Raw genomic sequence first — 19,549 nt, 5'->3', positions numbered from 1 at the left:
GAAAGTCAGGATAGAAGAAACATATTAAACAGTGAAAAGCCATATATGAAAAGTCCACAGCTAATATCATCCTCAGTGGAGGAAACCTGAAAGATTTCCCCCTGAGATCAGGAACACATCAGGATCTCCACTCTCACCACTGTTGTTTAACATACTGTTGGAAGTCCCAGTATCAGTAGTCAGACAACCAAATGAAATAAAATGCATCAAAATTGGCAAAGAAGAAGTCAAACTTTCACTTTTCACAGACAACATGATACTCTACACGGAAAACCCGAAATATTCCACTAAAAGATTGCTAGAACTGATGTATGATTTCAGCAGTCACAGGGTACAAAATCAATGTACAGAAATCGGTTGCATTTTTATACACAAAAAATGAAGCAACAGAAAAAAGAAATCAAGAAATTGATCCATTTACAATTGCACCAAGAACCATAAAATACCTAGGAATAAACCTAATCAAAGGCGTAAAAATCTGTATGCTGAAACAATAGAAAATTATGAAGGAAATTGAATAAGACATAAAGAAATGGAAAAACATTCCATGCTCATAGATTGGGGGAATAATTTTTGTTAAAATGTCAACACTTCCCAAAGCAATCTACACATTGAATGCAATCCCATTCAAAATTGCATCAGCATTCTTCTCAAAGTTAGAACAAACAATCCTAAAATGTGTATGGAACCACAAAAGACCCTGAATAGCCAAAGTAATATTGAAGAAGAAAACCAAAGAGAAGGCATCACAATCCCAGATGTTAGCCCATACTACAAAGCTGTAATCATCAATACAGTATGGTATTGGCACAAAAACAGACACATAGACCAACTGGATAGAATAGAGAACCAAGAATTGGACCCATAAATATATGGCTAACTAATCTTTGACAAAGCAAGAAAGAATATCCAATGGAAAAAAGACAGTATCTTTAGCAAATGGTGCTGGAAGAACTGGACAGCAACATGCAGAAGAATGAAACTAGACCACTTTCTTACACCATACACAAAAATAAACTCAAAATAGATTAAAGATAAAAAGTTTCTGTACTGCAAAGGAAGTATCAACAAAAGTAAAAGGCAACCGATAGAATAGGAAAAGATATTTGCAAATGACATATAGGATAAATAGTTAGTATCCAAAATCTATAAAGAATTTACCAAGCTCAACACCCAAAAAACAAATAACCCAGTGAAGAAATGGCAGAAGACATGAATAGACACTTTTCCAAAGAAGACATTCAGATGGCAAACATAAAAAGACACATAAAAAGATGTTCAACGTCACTCATCATCAGGGAAATACACATCAAAACCACACTGAGATACCACCTCACACCTGTCAAAGTGGCTTAAATGAACAACTCAGGAAACTACAGATGGTGGTGAGAATGTGGAGAAATGGGAACCCTCTTGCACAGTTGGTGGGAATGCAAACTGGTGCAGCCACTCTGGAAAACAGTTTGGAGGTTCCTCAAAAAATTAAAAATAGAACTACCCTACCACCTAGCAATAGCACTACAGGAGATTATCCAAGGGATACAAGAGTGCTGATGCATAGAGGCACATGTACCCCAATATTTCTAGCAGCACTTTCAACAATAGCCAAATTATGGAAAGAGCCTAAATGTCCATCAACTGATGAATGTGTACACACACACACATTCACTTAATGAGTGAATTAAGTCAGTCAGAGAAGGACAGGTATCATATGTTTTCACTCATGTGCATCTTGAGAAACTTAGAAGATCATAGGGGAAGGGAAGGGAAAAAATAGTTACAAACAGAGAGGGAGGAAGCAAACCATAAGAGATTCTTAAATACAGAGAACAAACTGAGGTGGATGGGGAGGTGGGGGAGAGGGGAAAATTGGTGATGAATATTGAGGAGGGCATTTGTTGAGATGAGCACTGGGTGTTGTATGTAAGCAATGAACCATAGTAATCTACGTCAAAAATCAAGAACACACTGTAAATGCTGTATGTTAGCCAATTTGACAATATTTTATATTAAAAAATAATAATTCTGTATTGTCTATTTGAAGTAAGTGAAGAGATCTTTAAAGTTGTCTTCATAAGAAAAAAAGTATAACTATGGTGACAGATACTAACTAGACTTCTGGTGAATATTTTGCAATATATACAAAATAAAGTCATTATTCTGTGCATCTGAAATTAATATAATGTTATCTGTCAATTATATCTCAACAACAGAAAAATTAAAAAAAAAAATCTTAAATTTCATATAGAATAAAAACAGACCCAAATAGCTAAAGCAATCTTGAGAAAGAACAAAGCTGGGGGCATCATGCTTCATGGTTCAAACTCTATCACATAGCTATGGTAGTAAAATCAGTATAACACTGGCATAAAAATATACATATTAACCAATTTAACAGGATGAAGAGCCCAGAAATGAATGCACACATGTACAGTCAACTAATATTTAACAAAAGACCCAAGAAAATCAACAGGAAAAGGATAGTGTCTGACAAACAGTGTTGGGAAAACTGGATATTCACATGCAAAAGAATGAAAATGGATCCCTATCTTATGCCACTCACAAAAATTAACTCAAAATATATTAAGGACTTAAACATAAAACTTAAAATTACAAGATCCTAGAAGAAAACTGGGTAAGAGCATCTTGACCTCAGTCTTGGCAATGATTTTTTGGATGTGACACCAAAAGTACAAGTAATAAAAGCATGAATAAACAAGTGGGACTACTTCAAACAAAAATCTTCTTCACAGCAAAAGAAATGATCAATGAAATGAAAATGCATCCTATAAAATAGAAAAAAATATTTGCATAGCATGTATCTACTAAGAGGTTAATATCTAAAGTATGATAAGTAACTCATACCACTCAATAGCAAAAAGAAACAAAATCTGATTTTCAAAATGAATAGGAGGATTGAATATTTATGCCTCCAAAGAAGACACATAAATGGCTAAAAAGTACATAAAAAGTCATTCAATATCACTAATCATCTGTGAAAGGCAAATCAAAACCACATGAGATATTACCTCACACCTGCTGGAATGGCTATTAACAAAATGACAAGAAATAACAAATGCTGGTGAAGATGTGGAGAAGGGGGAACCTTTGTACATTGTTGATTGGAATGTATATTAGTACAGTATTATGGAAAACAATATGGAGGTTTCTCAAAATTTAAAATGGAACTACCACATAGTTCCCACTTCTAGGTATGTATCCAAAGGAATGAAATCATTATCCTGGGGTCATATATGCACTCCCATGTTCCCCAATTAACTGGTGATATTTGGATATTGTAAGTATCTTCTCCTCACTAATAAATTACATTTCACATACTGTCTGATTCACATAGTGTCTGATTTCAAAGTGCGCGCTCTTTATCGTTATGCTCACAGACTATGTTTCTTTGAGCTATCTATACATTTCTTAATCATCATCTTTCTACATGTCTCCCAACCTCCCCACCTCCTTACTTTTACATAGTCAATGGCTATGAGGATATATTATATTTCCATCTTAAAACACTTTGAGATTTTAGCCCTTGGCAGTTTTATAATCAAGGTAGTCAATTTCTCAACAGAATTAAAAATGTCTTAATAAATAGACATTTATTTAACAATGAGACAGACAATAGACAAAATTTAGACAAAATTTAACAATGAGACGCCTTTTGTCCTACCTTCAACCTCAATTCTGATACAAGGGGGAAGAGTTGATGTCTGAGAGTTCATATACAGTGTATGTGACATAGCAATGCCCCAGGAGAGACTCTGAGTACAAGGTAAGCATGTTACCATCATGATGAGTGGGGGAGCTGACAGCCCTGAGAGATCATGCTTTCCTTTAAACCAAGATTTGTTTCAGACATGGGAGAAGGCAACATTGTTCTAAGAAACACAGATGCCTGAGGAACCCTATCACATCCCTTCTTCTCATGTTACTTCCCTGTGTTAGCCAATCACTGAGACTGAAAATGATGACAAGGAAGGAATGGGAAGACAGGGTGACCCATGATTCCTTGCCTCTTCCTTCCTCAGTAGTAAGGAAGGAAGTAGTAAGGAAGGAAGGTCCTTCCTTCCTCAGTAGTAAGACAAAAGTAGTGAATTGGTAGAATGTGCACATATCAAGAAATGAAATGAAAACATTTGCGGGTTTTTTGTGCAGAATTTCCACCATTCTGGTAAGAACACAGTTATGTATGTGCGCACAGGCTACAAAACATGAATTGTGACTGTGTTACTTTCTTGATCCCACATACAAGTCAAATGCTCCTATAATCTTATTTAAAACTGGCTTCTCAGGATGCCTGGGTGGTTCAGTCGATTAAGCTGCTGACTCTTGATTTCGGCTCAGGTCATGACCTCACAGTTGTGAGATTGAGCCCCACTTCAAGTCCCTCATTGGGCTCTGAGCTGGACATAGAGCCTGCTTAAGATTCTCCCCTTCCCTCTGCCCCTCCCCCACTTGCACGCATGCTCTCTCAAAATAAACAAACATCTATAAATAAATAACAAATAAATAAATAGATAGATAAATAAATAAATAAAAACCTGGCATCTCACTTAAAACAATTCAAACATAAATGGCACCACATTTCACATATATGACCCCAAATAAATATTTATTTCAAAAATGTTAGCAAACAAACCAAACATCTGTTAAAATTACCCACACAAGTTCAAAACCATCGTGATTATTACAGCAAGACAAATAATTGTAAAATATAATTGTAAGTTCTTTGAGTAAGTGACAGTTTAAAGAACATAAGGTTTTCAAGAATGGATACTTATAAAACTTCCAACTCCTATCTCCTCAAATGGCATTATATAGTAAAGTTATACATACAATAATTGTTTATAATCTGCATATTTATTAATCAGTTGGGAAGTATAAGTTGTTGTAATAAATATCCAAGTCATAATATTTTGTCAACAATTTCATGCCCTTCTATCACCCCAAAAGTATTCAAAGGAAATAAGCTAAGTTCTTCAAAGTCTTATTTTAAAACGCTATTTTCATAAAACCAAAGTTTTTCTCAGTTAAGGATCTTTTCTTTCTTTAAATAATACAAATTGTTGGTGAAATGGTACCTATCATTTTTTCTAAATGAATGATGTTTAAGCAAAAACAAATGTTTTTGTCTCGGAAATCTGTATGTGAAAACTCACTTTAAACTGGGGTTTACAGTATAGTGCAAGGGGGGGGGCACCTGGGTGGCTCAGTCAGTTAAGCATCCGACTTCAGCTCAGGTCATGATCTCGCCGTTCATGAGTTTGAGCTCCACTGAGCTGTCAGCACAGAGCCTGGAGACTGCTTCAAATTCTGTGTCTCCCTCTTTCTCTGCCCCTCCCCAGCTCACACTCTGTCTGTCTCTCTCTCAAAAATAAACATTTTAAAAAAATACAGTATAGTGTAAGGCACATACTAAGTGTTCAGGAAACTTTTCCTTAGAAAATATCCCTTAGTTGCATAAATAATAATAATAATAATAATAGAGCTATCTGGAGATGTCAATGGCACAAGAATGATCATAGAAACATTGTGCACAATTACACACAAAATAACCCAAATATACTCCAAGAAAGGAAAAGATACACATACTGTGATATTTAAAATAATAGAATAACACCTAGCAACAAAAGCAGAAAAACCCAAGCTTCCTACATTATGATATAGGTGGAAAATATAATATTGCATGCAAATATCATGTTGCAGAAGAATTTATTCAGAATTACATAATTTATCCAAAATATAAAAACCAAACTAAACAATGGGTTACTTAGGCAAATGATAGACGATTAGATGGTAGATAGATAGAGCTACAGATATGGATATAGATATAAAATGAATATTAATAAGCATATCTTGATTTAAATATAATATGTAAAGGAACCTATGTGTAAGTGTATGTGCGTGTGTGTATATACACATACATATGTATACACAAAGAAAATTCAGAGAATTTTAAACACAAATTTCAAGATAATTTTTAAATCTGGTGGGGAAAACACAATGCCATCAAAGAGAGATACACAAAGGGCTTCAAAGATATTGATCAGCTATATTTCCTATTTTTTTAACAGCCCTCCTGTCGTGTAATTTACATGATGTAAAATTCATTCTTTTTAAAAAATTTACAGTTCTGATACATATACTGAAGGACTTTTGGTACAGTTCTGATACATATACTGAATTGTCCAACCATCGTCATAACCTAATTTTAGAACATTTCTATCACCCCAAAAAGACACCTGGGCCCATCTTGCAGTTTCTCTCATTGCCATCCCCAGATCCAAACAAACACCAACATACTTTCTGAAGTGCATTTGCCTTCCTGCATATTTCATAGAAATGGGATCTTATTCTGTTCTCATGGTTGATGGATTATTACCATTATTGATATAGATATTGATATTGATATAGATTATGTGTTATATGTATTATATACATGTATATAATGTATATACATTATATACATGAAATAGTTCATACTAAATAAATGGAAATAAAAAATATTCATAAGCTCTCTTGTGAACTGAAATTTTTAAATTTTAATAAGATTTTTAAAGTTTTATTTTCTCAATTCTGCTCACTAATACCTATTGGTAATGGATGCACAATGTACAAAGTAGCTCATAGCTTCTTAGTTTTATTGCCTGTAAAATGGGATGCATGAAGATCAATTAAGATGGTATTATATAGAGGACATCTGTAAACTATAAAGAATCACATACGACAAGGCTCTTTTATTGGTTCTCTATTTCTTTTTCAAGAAAAATGTTCTCAAAATTGAAGATTGTAATAATATGCTTAAGAGCAAATTGGAAATCAGGAACTGTGTGTGTGTGTGTGTGTGTGTTTTCCTTTCTTTGGTCTAGAATTCTAGATTCATAAAGGAATATTCTTCTTATTTAATCTGAAGTTTCATACCATGGTTCTTATCTTGACTGCACATTAAAATTTTCTAGGAATACTTTTAAAAACCCAGAGGCTCAGTCATCTTTCCAGACAACATTAAATCAGAGTCTCCTACCTGGGGCCCAGGCATTAGGATTCATTGGTCTCAAATATTTTCATTAGCATTGTTACTTTCATAAAACATGTAGAATAAATTATGACTTACATATCAACAGGCTCATTTTATCTTTAAGGATTCCAAAAGACTGTCTTCTGAAGAGGAAATTCTTTAGAGAAAAGACATTGTCAATGAAGCATTCTTAGTATATATTTCTTTATCTGAAGCAGAATGAGTGATAGAGAGTGACTCTGGTTGAATCTTGAGTGAAAGTGTTTACTTTTTTAATGTACAACCTTATATGAACTATGCTCTAGGTCACTCACTCATTTTGGGTAGAGGTGGAGTGAAAAGAAGGTCAGGGCATATCCATCAGTCTTGACATTGAAGGCAAGGTTATTGACAAAAGGGAGCTGATCCATCATGCACAGAGCACTTCCTTTCAAATAAAATACGTTCTTGTTATCACATGAGTATCGCGCACAGATAGATCAGCAGGAAGGATGCACTTATTAATGCATATCATGGATACTTTGTGTTTTATCCTTCCTTTTTCAATTGTTCTTTTCTACGTCTGACTGTAATTTTTTTAAGGAGCACAAAATGAAGATAACTTATAGAAACTTTCAATGCCAAACTTTATAAAATGGCCAGCTTCAAAAATTTGCTATAATTAACTCTTATACATACATATTAAGGCTCAGTTTATATTTTTTAAATAAAAAAAATCAAGTTTTTTTTTTAAATTTTCTATACAGTGTGGTGGTTAAGATCAAGGACGCTGGCACAAGGCTGCCATTCAAATCATGATTCCAACACTTGCTAACTGTGGCAAGTTTCATCACCATTCTCAGCCCCACTTTCTGCACCAGTCAAGTGAGTGTCTGTGAAACACTTGGAATACTACCCGGCACACCTGAAAGCTCCACCGAAGTATGTGTTCTGTAATTTTCATCATACTTTTATTTACAAGTGAGGAGGTATCCCTACAATAAGAAAACAAAACCAAGCACCAGTTTTGTAAAGTATTTCAAAGAGAATCCGGAGTCTGCTGCTTAGACACAGTGTGTGGTCTCAGGCTGGTGTCTTGGCTTCATTAGCTCTTTGATGAAGGTGAGTCCTATTAACTCCCACCGTTAGCCTAATCCAAAGTTACAAGGACAGGTAGCTGGCATGACACAGTGAATTTGATTATTGAAGTGGCACTGTTTGTGGTATATCTATGATTGGGCTATATGCACAACAGAAAGCTCAAAGTTCAGAGAAGATAACTATTTAGTTATCTTTAGTTCAGAGAAGATAACCAGACTTTGGTGGCTCCTCTTGAGCTGAGAATTTTCCTTGTCAGAAGAACAGACATCTAAAGCTTGTTGCTTCTGCATTACTAAATTACAACTGCACTGTTTCTGAGGCATCTCCAATCCTGTCGTTGTTGGGACATGAGGCTGCCTCTCAGGTAAGTGTGGAACTCTACTAACTAGTCACTGCATTGCAGGGACCAGGAAGGACTCTTGCAGAGTACAGGCTGTGGTTTGCAGAATTGCTCATAGTGTCACAGTCCTTCCCAATTGTCCTCCAGTAGAAGTGCTTTGAAAGCACCTCCCAAGTGGTCAGCCCTTTTTAGTATAAAACCCTAAATTCACTACTACTGAAAGTAAATAGACTTGATTGAAACCATTGGAGAAATAGCCTTAAGATTAAAGATTTAAATAAATATATATATTATATAAAATAAAATATGTATAATTATAGACAGATATGCATGGTTAAAATTAGTTAATATGTATATTTATATATATAAATGATTACTTAATCCTAATGATGAATATATATGTGTATATATATATATATACATATATATATGATTCAAGAAAGAAATTATTTGAGTTTTAGAGTACAAGCCTGTCCCCTCAGCCTCCCCTAGCCTCATGCTTCTGGTTCCATTGCCTGGCAAGAGTTTGTAAACTCCCCCAACAAAACTATCAGGTCTTGTCAACCTCCAGTTAATGCAAGAAAGATTGGCAACTCATAATTTGGTTGAAAAGAAGAAAAAATTCAGCTTGACTGTTCAGTGAATTCTTTAGAAAATACTACAGGCAACAACAGATGTTGAAGAGGATGAGTGAAAGAGGATCTCTTTTGCATTGTTGGTGGGAATGAAAGCTGGTGCAGCCACTCTGGAAAACAATATGGAGGTTCCTAAAAAAACTAAAAATAGAACTACTCCATGACCCAGGAATTGCACTACTAGGCATTTATCCATGGGATACAGGTGTGCTGTTTCAAAGGGACACATGCACCCCCAGGAACAATAGCCAAAGTATGGAAAGAGCCCAAATGTCCATTGATGGATGAATGGATAAAGAAGATGTGGTGTATATATATATATATATATATATATATATATATATATATATATATATAAAGATGTGATATATATCACTCAGCAATCAAAAAGAACGAAATCTTGCCATTTGCAACTACATGGATGGAATTGGAGGGTATTATGTTACATGAAATTAGTCAGTCAGAGAAAAAGAAAAATCATATGACTTCACTCATATGAGGACTTTAAGAGACAAAACAGATGAACATAAGGGAAGGGAAACAAAAATAATATAAAAACAGGGAGGGGGACAAAACAGAAGAGACTCATAAATATGGAGAACAAACTGAGGGTTGCTGGAGGGGTTGTGGGAGGGGGGATGGACTAAATGGGTAAGGGGCATTAAAGAATCTACTGAAATCATTGCTTCACTATATGGTAACTAATTTGGATTAAATTGAAAAATAAAAAATAAAGTTAAAAAAATAAAAATAAAAATAAAAAAGAAAATACTATAGCTCCCTATAGGCCAGAGCCTCACATTTTAAAATCTGCTCTATCAAAATAGAACCCTGAAACAGATCTCACTACTTTGGGCTCACAAATGCCCTTTGTTCAGATGTTATTTCTTCTTAGAACATTTTTGTTTCATTTACAGAGAGGTTAAGATTGCATGGTCAATTACCATTTGGCAAATAGAATTTGCAAGTTTCTTTTTAATTCTACAGGCTACTTTGGTTGTGACTAATCTTAATTTTCAGTACTTTACTAATTTTCTACTATATTAAGAGCTCAGTCTTTTGTTGCATATAATTTGCTATCAGAATTGCACACATAATGTCAGCCAGAAACCAAAGAAATATATAATGTATAACTACAAATATATAAATATTTCAATATATATGTATATGAACTTACATTTCCTTATTTTTTTTCAGTAATGAAAAAAGATTAAGTGATAGAGATATGACCATAATTATTTATAAGTCTTAGGCTGTCATCTTATTGACAGTAAATCAAAATGTGGATGGTGATAATATATTTTCTTCCACAGGAGTAATTTACTGAAAAAATGAAACAGTCTAAAGGAAAAAATATTAAGGATCTAGCTGCTTCTGCAGCCAATTTTGCCATATGTTAATACTGGATGTATTTTTTGACACTTGACACATTTCAAAAAAATTGAAATAATACTTCTGTAAAAGTCATATAGTATGACTTTCTGAGGTTCTGCTAACAATGTACCTACTGTAACTCCTAGATATCTACCACAGCATTAAGCAGTGACACTTTGAAGAGGAAGGGGATATTGACACCAAGTTGAACCCCACAGACAGCCCCAAATTCTAACTCGGGTTGGTAGGGTCATAGTCTTCTACTTCCAAGTATTTATTGAACTGCATTACTTTGCAATTTCTTCCATTTGATTTTTTTCTGCCCATCATGAAGTCAGCCAGCCCAAGGAAGAAGGACACACATGAATTACACACTGGCCCAACAGCCTCCATTTCTAGGACTTTACTTACTTAAGGGCACCTTCACCAAACAGACCACCTGCTGTGCAGGCTAAAACAGAGTCCACAAATGAACACAAGCAGAAGCTTGACTAAATAAGGACTACCTGACTACATAGTGAGTGCAGAATGCCAAACAGACAGAAAACTGTCCTTTTGGGGGGACTTTAAAAGAGCAGAGACTTAATAAGCTCATCACTTACAGAGGCTGAACACCTGCCTTGGAAAAGGAAAAATAAATGGCAAAGCTGTCACATGAACCCATTTCTCTTCCTGTGGAACTTCTCAGGACTGAAGCCAATATCCTTCTACCAGTGCTGCCCATAAGAGGCAGGTGGCAGAGCAGGACTGAGTGAAACTGAGGCTTCCTTAGCCCAAAGCAACATCTTCTATTAGAAGAGCTAACAATAGAGAATGCAAATTTCTCAGGAAGCCAGCCTTATTTATTAGGATTCTTTACTCAGATTTGAACTCTGTTCTTCCAGGGCAGCAAAAAGAATGATTCTCTTCTGGAGGATATCATACACACACACACACACACACACACACACACACACACACATGCCCACACGCACACACACCCCAGAGGAAATCTTTTACTGGGTATGGATATCTATGCTATGGAAACATACTTCAAGTTGCTTTCAAAATTTGCAGGTTCAGAGTATCACCTTTCAACATACATTAATTATCTTTGATATTTGTTCATCCCAGTTGAAAAAAGCAGAATGAGAAAAAACATATTTGGTTCTGCTGTTGTTATTTGTACTCTACAGACTATAAAACTAGTACATAGGAAGCAAAATTATGATACATAAATGTTGACAGTAGGCCTTAAGGAATGAGCTTCTCTGGGGCTTAAAAATAAGTCTGTCTTGTTTCTGAAAGAAAAATATTATTTACATCTTCAAAGATAATGTGGAAGTTAATTATTGTGGAGATGTTACTTTCGTTCAATGTTTGCAATCTCGAAGCAGAATGATTGTTCCCAGACAGATGGCAGGAAAGGGTGGCCTTTGGGAAAACAATTGGCCGTGCACTATTTCAGTGTAAAGGCCTAAGAATTGTACCAAGCTCTGGGGCATGACAAATCCAGAATGTAGCTGTGCAAGTGGGAGGATGAAAACTGAATACCATGAAAGTTAAAATGAAGACTTAATCTGCAGCATTAAAGATGGGTTGAGAGTCCCCTGCATAAGTTCTCAATGAAAGAGGAGTTCCAGAAAGTTGTGTCAATTACTTAAACAAGAAGAGGGGGATGATATTAAGAAGAAGGTTTTGACTTTTAAATAAAGAGAAAGTTTCCAAGAGAAGGAACAATGTTTCTTTTTTTTTTTTTTGCTTTTTATTTTTTTATTTTTATTTTTTTAAATATATGAAATTTATTGTCAAATTGGTTTCCATACAACACCCAGTGCTCATCCCAAAAGATGCCCTCTTCAATACCCATCACCCACCCTCCCCTCCCTCCCACCCCCCATCAGCCTTCAGTTTGTTCTCAGTTTTTAAGAGTCTCTTATGCTTTGGTTCTCTCCCACTCTAACCTCTCTTTTTCTTTCCTTCCCCTCCCCCATGGGTTGAAGGAACAATGTTTCAAAGTAGCATTGGATGGGGCACCTGGGTGGCTCAGTCAGTTAAGCATATGACTTGATTTCAGCTCAGGTCATGATCTCACAGTTCATGAGCTCGAGTCCCACGTCAGGCTCTGCACCAACAGCACAGAGCCTGCTTTGGCTTCTGCTTCTCCTGCTGTCTCTGTCTCTCTCAAAATAAATAAGTATTTTTTAAAGTTAGAAGAAGTGTATTCTGAAAATGTAAAGGATTTATCAGAATAATGGAAAATAAGATAACTTTAACAGACATAGAAGCAGCAGAAATAGGATCTTGGTGGAGGAATCACAAAGCCTCAGGGAAATGGGATTTCAGGTGTCAAAAGCCTGAAGAGCTTGAGGGTCACCATCTGTGAGGCTTCATTTGAGCACACTAGAAGAGAAATGGGAGAAATTCCCTGTTTGTGGGTAAAGCCTTCAACTCTTCCCAGGAAAGTCAGAAAGAAGGTGTATGCTCACAGGAAGTCTGGAAAACATATTTTGGATTTCATGTTATTACAGAAGGATCTGGATAGGTGAGGTGGAGATTATTAAATGTACAGGCAATATGCAAAAGACATGGAGCACCCATAGATGACCCATGTACACTAGATCCTTGTTACTCATGTCCTTGCACAACACCTGACACAAGTAGATGCCCTACAACTACTGAACTGAATATTAATGAGCACAGCATAAACAACTAGGAATGAAACAACATTTCAACGAGAGGTTCACCTGGTGGAAAACTCTATCACCCAGGAACCCCGAGCTGTCACCCACACAGCTGTGTGCATCACAGCCAGAGGTGACCAGGGCAAAAGTGGATCTGGACCATTTCCTAAAAGCAGATGGAAATGGGAACATATTTTTGTAAGAATAAATTTTATTTCTCATCAGTAGAGTCTAAACTTGCAAATGTTGATGAAGAATGTACATTATAACCTCTATTCTCTGGGAGAATAGCAAATTATCTAAAGAAAGACAACGGGCTTCCGAGAGAAAACAAGTGGGTTATTGTGTATGTGCCATCCTGAGCATGTAACCACTGTGGCTTTAGTGTTGTGCTATGATACAATACAGTTTATGTGGCTTGCAGTGGAATTTTTTGCTACACTGCAATGCAGGTGATTTACATAGAGAAATGGCTCAGGAAAAAAAAAAGGGGAATCTGGGGAAAAGCCCTCAGTGGTCGGGAAAGACTGATTTAGGCATCTGGGAAGGAACTTTGGAAAGACATGTGTTAGAGAGGGGAGGCAGGCTGGAAATGAGGAACCTCAGAAGGAGGACTTCTCTCAGCTCCTGATAGCTCACTCAGAATGGTGGGACTTAGGAGTTCCAGAAAGAAAATTATACTTTTAAAAGATTGTATTTTGTGCAGCTTTCATAGGTTGTTACTGCCTCTGCTAAGAGGAATCAGGGAACTTTTGGATTTCTTCTTGACTCAGGTGTTAAAGGTACAGCAGTATCCCTATCTACTCTTACTGATGAAATTATGAAATTTTGGGGTTCAGAGAAAATGGCTAAGAAAGAATTCCTGAGCCATTTTGGGTGCAAAAAGGTGATTTTATTAAAGCATGGGAACAGGATCCATGGGCAGAAAGAGTAGCACTGGGGTTGTGAGGAGTGACTGATTATATGCTTTTAAGTTTGTGGAGGGAGGAAAGATAGAGATAAGTAAGTTTCTAAGGAACTTTGATGGAAGGCTTTCAGAACCTTGAAGGGCTAGCTGCTGTTAAGATAAGGTTACTTGTAGTCTTTAATAAAACTTAAACATTAAGGCACTAATGCAGCCATAAGTCCTCGGAGGAAGGTGCATGTTTCAGGTGTCTATTAGTGGGCTCCAAACTGTAGGATTTAATTTAAGCTACAATTCTTTTGCCTTTGTTTCCCTCCTCCCTACCAGGAGCCAAAGTGATTATGGAGGTGAGCACAGGTGCAAGAAATGTTGGGGGCAGTGTTATACCTGTTCAGCTATTCTTTTCTAATGGGGGAGCCTCCTTCCACCAGTAAGCTTGGAAGTCTAGGGAATTTTTTTTTTATGAAGCAAGATCATAATCCATTGACCATAACAACTAATAGAATAGTATTTATCCCTTATAAACAAAACAAAACAAAAAACAATCAAAATAACAACTAGTATTTATTAAGTGATTTATTAAGCAATGTCAGACCCTATGTTACACCCTTTACATATTTTGAACTTATTAAATACTCCCTTAACCTCCCCTCATTCAGATGAGAATCTGAAGGTCAGAGAGGTTAAAGAAATGTCCCATGACTGCACAGGTAAGAAGTGAGGGAACCAGAATTAGCCTTGGGAGTAGTCACTGAATGCACCACAAAGTTTGCTAAAAGATGAGAAGAGGGTGTATGCTTACACTGTTCTCATCAGATTTTAAACCAATGACCTTACCAGCCTCCTGCACTCTCATGAGGAGGGGCATCCTTACACCTCTTCCTGACCCCCAAGGAATCCCCCCGCACCACCAGGTGCCACTGTAGGATTATGTTCCGCCTCACTTGCCCTGGATAGGCTCCCTTAGACGTCATGCTTGATATTTGACAGCTACTGTTCGAGCTGCATTTAACCAAATCTTAGACATTTGGTCTCTTTTTCTCTTTGGTATGCATAACTTGACTGCCTCAGTCTACTCCTACCTATCACTTTGACTTCAAGGACAACAATAGCCAGGTTGCTAAGTTCCTGGATGCATTGCTTAGAGTCCTCTCCATAATTTTAGGTGCCTAGTCACTTCCTTATTAGCACCAACAGATAAGCACTGCCTACAGAAATTCTTGTATAAGTCTAAACCTCCCTACCTTAATAAATTTCAGTGTGGCTAAAATCTATCTCAACTAGTACACAGGTAATCAATGGGAATATAATTTCTCTCCCTTACTCTCCATTAACACTTGATAGCACAAACTGGAACCCTGGGAGTAAACGAGGCAGATTACAATTGATTTTCACCTCCCACCCGGAGTCACAAAGCAGCCTCTGCTGATGCAGATTCAGGGTGCCAATGGCACTGAATTTACATCTTTTCTGGGGAGGAACAAGGCAGGATTAAAACTGTGTGCTTCCAGAGACTTTGCCCATAGAATATAGAAGCACAGGTGGGTGAGAGCCCACCTGACTGAGACCTTGAGAGCAGCTTCCCCTGTCCTAGGTGTAACACACTTACAAGTTTGGAGTAGATGCCCTCCAGTGATGGGGACAGTGCAAAGGAATTGCTGCTCTCAGCCCACTCAAGGCAGGCCCTGGCTGCCGTGGGCCTGTGCCCTGACTTCAGCCATGAGCAACTACATTTAAAGGATTTTTTAAAAGATAAGTTCATAGACAGAGGTGGGGACAGCGGAGTGTGAGAAAACTGGGCTCCAATTACATTCCCTGAACACCAGAGCTCAACTCTGCCCTTTGTTCAAGGCAGAAAAAGTTCACTTTGGGTCAGTGTCTAGAACCAGAAAAAAGAGTAAAGTCCCTTTACCTGCACAAGAAAACTCTAGGACAACCAAGATGGCTATAGCATCTGAGAGAAAAATTAACTGATTTTAGGCAGCAACAGTAACAGGACATTCCAGCTCTTGTGCTCTTGTTGGTTTGTCAAGGATAAACTCACCTCCCTGGGCAGTGTTTCTGAGTGCTACAGAGGCCTGATGCCTGTGCTAGAGACCAAATGAGGACAAGATATGTGAGATAGGACTTTAGCTTGAGGACTACATTGGGAGAAGGTAGGGCCTGATGACCAATCACAGATCCCTACTGGGGCAAGTACCCTGAGGATACATAAGGTAGAGGGCATTGCATGGTTGCCTAGTAGACCTTGTTTTTCCAAGTGTGGCCCTTGGGCCAGTAGCAACTGAAAATCCTGGAAACTTGTCAGAAATGGGGCATGTGAGGCCCCATCCCAGACCTGATGAGATTCGAGGAGATCCTTATGTACATAAAATTGTAAGCAACACCACTCTAGTCCAGCAGTTTTCAAACTGGACTGCACATTAGAATAACCAGAAGAGTTTCCAAAAATTCTGATTCTGAATAGTGGAGTGAGTTCTTTGCCTGTGAGGATAATGCTATGTTGATCAAAATCAAGTGCTTGGATGTGACCCATCTTATCATACAATACCTGAAGGAAAACAGCGTATATCAGGCATTAGCGAATGTACAGGAAGAGACTACTGTGTCTCTGAATATCATGGACAGCACTGAAAGTTTTGTAGCTGACATTAATACTGGGATACTGTTTTACAGTCTCTGAAATTGCCAGACAAAACCCTCATTCACCTCTATGAATGGGTTGTTCTGGAATTGATAGAGCTGCGTGAATTGGGGGCTTCCAGGTCACTCCTGAGACAGACTGCTCCCATGATCATGTTAAAACAAACACAGCCAGAGCAGTGTGTTCATTTGAAGAACCTCTTGGCCAGGTCTTATTTCGATCCTCGTGAGGTCTACCCAAATAGAAGTAGCAAAGAGAAGAGCAGCAATTTCCCAGTCCTTACCTGAGAAGTCAGTGGTGTCTCCATCTCACCTCATGGCATTACTGGGACAGGTACTGAAGTGGCAGCAACATCAGGGATTGCTTCCTCCTGGAATGACTACATAGATTTGTTCTGAGGCAAAACAACCGTCAAAGATGTAGAAGAAGAAAAGTTTCCTACACAACTGAACCGTCATATTAAGTTTAGTCAGAAATCACATATGGAGTGTGCTCAATTTTCTCCAGATGGTCAGTATTTGGTCACTGGGCCTGTTGTTGGATTCACTGAAGTCTAGAACTTTACAACTGGAAAAATCAGAAAGGATCTTTAGTTCCAGGCCCAGGATGACTTTAGGATGATGGATAATGCTGTCCTCTGCATGTGTTTCAGCAGAGATAAAGAAATGTTAGCAACTGGGGTCCACAATGGAAAAAATCAAGGTATGGGGAAGATTCAAAGTGGACAGTGTTTAGGAGATTTGAAAGGGCACACAGTAAAGGTGTCACAGAAAATCTTTTCTAAGGATAGCAGTGATATCCTTACTGCCTCTTTTGACCAGACAATTAGAATTCATGGTTTAAAATCTGGGAAAACCCTGAAGGAATTTTGTGGCCATTCCTCTTTTGTTAAATAGATTAACTTTTACACAAGATGGACATTGTATTATTAGTGCATCCTCTGATGGGACTGTAAATATCTGGAATATGAAGACCACAAAACGTTCAAATCCGTTTAAATCCCTGGGCAGCATTGCAGGGACAGATATCACTATCAACAGTGTGATCCTGCTTCCTAAAAACCCAGAGCACTTTGTGGTATGTGGAAGATCAAATACAGTGGTCATTATGAACATGCAGGGGCAGATTGTCAGAAACTTCATCTCTGGTAAGAAACAAAGAAGGTGGTGATTCTGTTTGCCACGCCCTATCTCCCTGTGGTGAATGGATCTGCTGTGTAGGAGGACTTTGTGCTCTCCTGTGTTAGCACAGTCACCAGCAAATGCAAGAGAACTTTGACAATTCACAAGAAGGATGTGATTGGTATCACACATCACTCTCATCAGAATCTGATTGCTACCTACAGTGAAAATGGGCTCCTAAAGCTCTGGAAACCCTAATTCTACTTTTAATTTAAAATTCACTTGACATTTTAACAATATTTATTCTTCTAATCCATGAACATGGAATGTTTTTCCATTTCTTTATATCTTCTTCAATTTCCTTCATAAGCTTTCTACAGTTTTCAGCATACAGATCTTTTACATCTTTGGTTAGATTTATTCCTAGGTATTTTATGATGCTTGGTGCAATTGTGAATGGGATCAGTTTCTTTATTTGTCTTTCTGTTGCTTCATTATTAGTGTATAAGAATGCAAATGATTTCTGTACATTGATTTTGTATCCTGCAACTTTGCTGAATTCATGTATCAGTTCTAGCAGACTTTTGGTGGAGTCTATCGGATTTTCCATTTATAATATCATGTCATCTGCAAAAAGTGAAAGCTTAACTTCATCTTTGCCAATTTTGATCCCTTTGATTTCCTTTTGTTGTCTTATTGCTGATGCTAGAACTTCCAACACTATGTTAAACAACAGCAGTAAGAGTGGACATCCATGTTGTGTTCCTGATCTCAGGGAGAAAGCTCTCAGTTTTTCCCCATTGAGGATGATATTAGCTGTAGGCTTTTCATAAATGGTTTTTATGAAGGAAATTGAAGAAGTTATAAAGAAATGGGAAAACATTCCTTGCTCATGGATTGGAAGAATAAATATTGTCAAAATGTCAATACTACCCAAAGCTATCTACACATTCAATGCAATCCCAATCAAAATTGCACCAGCATTCTTCTCGAAGCTAGAACAAGCAATCCTAAATTTTTTATGGAACCACAAAAAGCCCCAAATATCCAAAGTAATTTTGAAGAAGAAGACCAAAGCAGGAGGCATCACAATCCCAGACTTTAGCCTCTACTACAAAGCTGTCATCAAGACAGCATGGTATTGGCACAAAAACAGACACACAGACCAACAGAATAGAATAGAAACCCCAGAACTAGATCCACAAAAGTATGGCCAACTAATCTTTGACAAAGCAGGAAGGAATATCCAATGGAAAAAAGACAGTCTCTGTAACAAATGGTGCTGGGAGAACTGGACAGCAACATGCAGAAGATTGAAACTAGACCACTTTCTCACACCATTCACAAAATAAACTCAAAATGGATAAAGGACCTGAATGTGAGACAGGAAACCATCAAAACCCTAGAGGAGAAAGCAGGAAAAAAACCTCTCTGATCTCAGCCACAGCAATTTCTTACTTGACACATCCCCAAAGGCAAGGGAATTGAAAGCAAAAATGAACTATTGAGACCTCATGAAGATAAAAAGCTTCTGCACAGCAAAGGAAACAACCAACAAAACTAAAAGGCAACCAACGGAATGGGAAAAGATATTTGCAAATGACATATCGGACAAAGGGCTAGTATCCAAAATCTATAAAGAGCTCACCAAACTCCACACCCGAAAAACAAATAATCCAGTGAAGAAATGGGCAGAAAGCATGAATAGACACTTCTCTAAAGAAGACATCCAGATGGTCAACAGGCACAGGAAAAAAA

The 19,549-nt window shown here is 37.3% G+C and overlaps 1 pseudogene; it reads left to right on the top strand.

Moving 5' to 3' along the window:
- The first annotated feature begins 16,526 nt into the window (after nt 1–16,526).
- On the top strand, nt 16,527–18,049 carry LOC122214991 (annotated as a pseudogene).
- The last annotated feature ends 1,500 nt before the right edge of the window (nt 18,050–19,549 follow it).

This window comes from Panthera leo, chromosome A3 (assembly GCF_018350215.1).
Source record: "Panthera leo isolate Ple1 chromosome A3, P.leo_Ple1_pat1.1, whole genome shotgun sequence".
Classification (NCBI taxonomy): domain Eukaryota; kingdom Metazoa; phylum Chordata; class Mammalia; order Carnivora; family Felidae; genus Panthera; species Panthera leo.
This window is presented reverse-complemented; position numbering and strand designations above follow the sequence as displayed.